Here is a 5,572-nt window from a genome sequence, read left to right as displayed (position 1 = left end):
GTAAATCTCAAAGCTTGAGGACCAGCCATCAAAAGTTTTGTAAACGTTTTCCCCGCATTTAGGGCCACATCTATCACCACTGAGATGTAATAATGTGAAAACCAAGACGGTTTGGGGATAAGCTGTTTTCAGAGAATCGTTAAGGAAATATTACTGTAACGACGATGGATAATTTTTGAAAGCATGTCTTGAATTCCAGAAAGGGATGAATTGGATTAATATATATGTTAGAATACAGTCAGTTATGGACAACTTTTAAAATTTTACAGGCACTATTCAGAAAGGGTAGAATTTGTGTCTTGTATTGGGATTGAGGGTTTGTAATAAAGCAAGGCACCTACTTTGGTGGTGAGGAAAAAAGGTCTGGGTAGAGATTTTCATTTAATACTTGCCAACCTTGTTAGGCTGGTGTTAGCAACATTTAGGAATGTTGAAATTAAGGCTTAGAGAACTTAAATTTCCTAAAGAGATAGTAAATGACAAAACCTTTCAGTGATGCCATATCGTCACTCTATAATGTGGATTTATTACTACTGTTAGCCATTTATATGATGGTTATTTATCAAGCATCTATTAAGTGGGCATATGTATAGGTCATATCATAAACTATGCGTATGAGCTCCCTGCCCTGAAGAAATTAGGGGTTTCCATGAGAAAGTAAATGGCAGTATAAAACAACTTAAGGTGCAAGAGGTGTTACAAGGTACCATCTGCTCACGCCTGGACAATTGCAGTAGCCGTGAGCATAGCTTTCTGCATTCCCTTTATTTCTCTACATAGTTGCATTCAGCAGCTAGAGTGATCCCGTTAGAACTTGAATATGCCACTCCTCTGTGCAGAACCTTTTAGTGGTTTACCATTTTACTCAGATTAAAGTTCGAAATTCTTACTCTGTTTTTAAGACTGAACTTATTCTTGATGGGTCACATCCAAGCTACACTTCAGAGCTTTTCTAATTGCCCCCAAGCACAGCAAGCATCGGTGCTTTGTAGCTGTTGTTCCTCCTGCATGGAACACTGCCCTCTCAGATGTCCACAGAGCTTGCTTCCTCATTTTTTTCCAGTCACTGCTCAAATGTCACCTGGCTCTTCTCTGACTACCATGTCAGTGAAATATTTTTACATGTCAAATGTGAAATGTACGAGAGACTATCTGGAGTAGTACTTATTATAGAGTAGGTATTTAATGAGTATCGACCCTCTTACAATACTTGCCATTTACTCCTGTGATAACCATGTAGTAAACAAAATTAAAGACTTGCAGCTATGAATTGTTTTTTATTGATTGATTGATTGAGGCAGAGGCTCACTCTGTCGCTCAGGCTGGAGTGCAGTGGTGCATCTCAGCTCACTGCAACCTCTGCCTCCTGGGTTCAAGCCATTCTCCTGTCTCAGCCTCCCAAGTAGCTGGGATTATAGGCGCCTGTCACCATGCTCAGCTAATTTTTGTATTTTTAGTAGAGATGGGGTTTCACCTTATTGGCCAGGCTGGTCTCGAACTCCTGACCCCAAGTGATCCACCCACCTCGGCCTCCCAAAGTGCTAGGATTATAGGCGTGAGCCACCGCGCCTGGTCCTATGAATTGGTTTTAAATTTTTAAGAAATTAATAATCCTGTAGTATCAGAAACCTTTGGTGTCTTGATTCACATCTTCTGAGCATCACTTCTCATTTCTGACTTGGTTGCGGGGGGCAGTTTCATGCAATCTTCCATATTCTTCTCCCTGACAGCTTTTCCTCTCCCACATTTACCAGGCCTCTTTGCTGTCTTCCCTGAGGTTCTTCGGACTTCACACATTCCAGCAGTAGCTCTCTCAGCTCCTGTCCTGCACAGCTTTCAAGTGCTGGTAAGTCAACACATCTGGGGCCCTTCAACCGAGGGGTGACAGTCACTGATAGATAAATGCTTTTGCTTCTCACACTCGAGCAAGATAGTTTTGTAGGCCATTCTGTGTGTTTTTCAAAAAGTCCCAGTGAAATTGAGTTCTGGTTTCTCACCACAGCAACTTCAATAACATATTCTTGTATTATGTCTATATTCTCCCTTCCATTCTCTCATTGTTTCTCACTAGGATCACGTCCCAAATTACCTGTCCCCACATAAGTAGTTGTCTCAGGTTTTGAGGGAAACCAAGCTAAGAAATTTGATGTAAGAAGAAAGTCTAGAATGCAGCTCCTCGGGACTCTGGAAGTGGGTTACTTTGCAGTCAGATGACAACAAGGACTTTCTTAGTGATATTAAGGGGAGGACATGTGCATGGCCCAATAATTAAGGCTCTTTCTTACTAAAGCTGATATGACTACTGCCTCTTTGGATGTCCAGCCCATCAGCAGCAAAGATTGATGGTAAATTCCATAAGGAGAGCAATTACACAAAAGTCCTTCCTTCCTGGAGAGAGCCGTGGTTTGTACTTACGGAACTGACACTTCCCTTGATATGACTGGTCTTGTTCATGGTGCCTCTGTCAGTATCATTATATAATAGAGTTACAAACGCATGATTGACTGACTTTCTTTCTTTTCTTTTCTTTTCTTTCTTTCTTTCTTTCTTTCTTTCTCTTTCTTTCTTTCTTTTTCTTTCTTTCTTTCTTTCCTTCTCTCTTTTCTTTCTTTCCTTTCTTTCTCTCTCTCTTTTCCTTCCTTCTTTTCTTTTCTTTCTTCCTTCCTTCCTTTCTTCCCTCGCTTCCTCCCTCCCTCCCTTCCTTCCTTCCTTCCTTCCTTCCTTCCTTCCTTCCTTCCTTCCTTCCTTCCTTCCTTCCTTCAACACAGAGTCTCACTCTGTTGCCCAGGCTGGAGTGCAGTGGCGCAACCTCTGCCTCCCAGGTTCAAACCATTCTCCTGCCTCAGCCTTCCCAGTAGCTGGGATTGCAGGTGCCCGCCACCACACCTGGCTATTTTTTTTGTATTTCTGGTAGAGACACGGTTTCACCATGTTGGCCAGGCTGGTTGTGAATTCCTGACCTCAAGTGATCTGCCCACCTCAGCCTCCTAAAGTGGTGCAATTACAGGCGTGAGCCACCACACCCAGCCCAAACACATGATTTTCTGAAGTATTGCCTCCAACTAGAGGACACACTTTATAGTGAAAAAGGTGTGACAATGACACATGACCATGGGATTCCACTGGTCCTACCATATATTGTATCAACTGGAGGAAATTGGCCTGATAGAACACTGACATTGTTTTGTGAACATCAGCAAGTATCCTGTTGAGGAACAGTGCTCAGATGGGGTTGAGATGCCATCACTCCTGACACACACACACGCACACACACACACACGCACACACACACACACACACGCACACACATCTGGCTGGCCCTGGAAAGTTTGGTGGCGTTAACACCCCCAGGCAATGATCCACCAATGGGGAATGGGCACCTATGGATAAATGCCTTCCATTTCCCAGGGGCAATTTTTGGGAGGTGTTTTTTTATGTATTTTAGAATGTCCTAGATAATCAAGTCATGTGAGCTGGGGGAGAGAGAAAGAGAAACCAGCAGTGGAGACTTAGAAGAAGCAGCTATTGACATACAATGGGTCCAGGAATGTACAGTCTTCTAAAAGCCAGGTGAAGACAATGTTTAAAGGAGGAAGGAGTGATCAACAATGTCAGTTCATGTCAATTGGTGTTACTTAGTCATGTGTCTGTGAAGAATCATCTTGCATAGTTAAGCCTCAGATTCTAGTGTCAGATTAAATTTAAATCCTTGCACCACCCCTTGCTCTTTGAGTGTCTTTGTGCAAATTGCTTAAATTCTCTAAGTCTCAATCTCCCCATCTCTGAAATGGGAATGACAGTAGTACCTACGTGGTAAATTGTGGTGATGAGTAAGTGAAAGATGTTTAAAGATGGTTAAATGGTTAGCACAACACCTATTATCTGACAAACACGTAGTAAAAGTTAGCTATTAATATTCTTATTACTATCACCTACTATTATTAGAATAATCCATTTATATATAGTCATCAGTTGTCACTTTTCTAGCTCTTCCATAGGGAATAGGTTATATAGCATTTTCAAACTAGGAAGTTCATTGATAGATATGTGGTTCCAGATGCACTGAGCAGAAAAACTAGTTAATTTGATTTTCATTAAATATCCATTTAATAAATACTTATTGAGCACTTACTCTGCATGCTACTGGGAATGTGGATAACAAGATGGACATGGGTCCCTGCCCTCACAAAGCTCACAGCCTTGTGTGGTGGAGATAATTAATTACACAAGTAATTATAGTGTGATTTGTGTTAATGATAAAGGAATTAACTACAGGATGCAATGGGAGCTATAGGCTATGCTAATGAGGCTATGGTTATAGATTCAGTTCCCCTGTAGGTTGCTTGGCTTCCAGGGCTATCAGCTTTTCTCTGCTGTCTCCTGAATGGATAGAGGTTCACAGAACCGGGCCACCTGGACACCAGCCCTGACTTCTCTTCTTTCCCAGTACTGATAATTGGCATGGGGCAAAATTCTTCATAAAGAGGTAGCATATGTAATGAGATGGAGAAATATTTTGCTCGTTTAACACCTGGCTTTTGAATCCCTTTTGGGTCAAAGTTTCTGTGTTTTGTTTTCTTTTTGTAAGAAATAATTTGATTAGCCTCTTAGAAGATTATTCTTAAACTGCCTTCCATGGAGGGTTAGTCTTATTAACATGAAGTTCTTTTTACTTCCAGAACAGTGCTGTCCAATAGGAATATAATATGAGCCATGGAAGCTACTTTAAATTTTCTGCTAGTTACATTAAAAAGGTGAAATGAGGCCGGGTGTGGTGGCTCATGCCTCTAATCCCAGCACTTTGGGAGGCCAAGGCAGGCGGATCATTTGAGGTCAGGAGTTCAAGAGCAGCCTGGCCAACATGGTGAAACCCCATCTCTACTAAAAGTAAAAACAAATTAGCAGCGTGTGGTGGTGGGCACCTGTAATCCCAGCTGCTCAGGAGGCTGAGGCAGGAGAATGGCTTGAACCAGCGAGGCAGAGGTTCCAGTGAGCTGAGATCATGCCACTGCAGTCCAGCCTGGGCAACAGAGTGAGTCTCCATCTCAAAAAAAAAAAAAAGATTAAATTAATTTTAATAATATATTTATTTAAATCAGTATAACCAAAATATTATCATTTCAACACTCAGTCAATATAAAAAGTTGTTAATGAGATACTTTAACATCCTTTTTTTATACAAAATCTTGGAAATCCGGTGTATATTTCACACTTCCAGCACATTTTGGTTTGGACTAGCCACATTTCAAGTGCTCAGTAGCACATATGACTACTATCTACCACTTGGGACAATGGAATTTTAGAGCACTTTAATTCTTGTTCACCACTTGGAAGGTGATGAAGTTTAAAGTGCTAGAGAAAATCCAGGCTGGGCGCAGTGGCTCACATTGCCTGTAATCCCAGCACTTTGGAAGGTCAAGGCAGGCAGATCTCTTGATTCCAGGAGTTCAAGACCCGTCTGGGTAATGTGGCAAAACCCTGCCTCTAGAAAACAAACAAACAAACAAACAAAACAAAAATAAAATCAGCTGAGTGTGGTGATGCATGCGCATTGTCCCAGCTACTCAGGAGG

The 5,572-nt window shown here is 41.6% G+C and overlaps 1 long non-coding RNA gene across 3 annotated transcripts in view; it reads left to right on the top strand.

Moving 5' to 3' along the window:
- LOC129472870 (uncharacterized) overlaps positions 1-5,572 on the top strand; it is a 343,454-nt gene that overhangs the window by 664 nt on the left and 337,218 nt on the right. For 2 of the 3 annotated variants that reach the window (XR_010119199.1, XR_008654116.1), the window contains exon 2: positions 1,755-1,846. This is a non-coding gene — a long non-coding RNA (uncharacterized lncRNA). The remainder of the gene's footprint in view (positions 1-1,754; positions 1,847-5,572) is intronic. The other variant, XR_008654114.1, reaches the window with a different exon arrangement.

This window comes from Symphalangus syndactylus, chromosome 23 (assembly GCF_028878055.3).
Source record: "Symphalangus syndactylus isolate Jambi chromosome 23, NHGRI_mSymSyn1-v2.1_pri, whole genome shotgun sequence".
In the NCBI taxonomy this organism is placed as follows: Eukaryota; Metazoa; Chordata; class Mammalia; order Primates; family Hylobatidae; genus Symphalangus; species Symphalangus syndactylus.
Note: the sequence above shows the minus strand (reverse complement) of the source record. Positions and strands in the feature narration are given on the sequence as shown.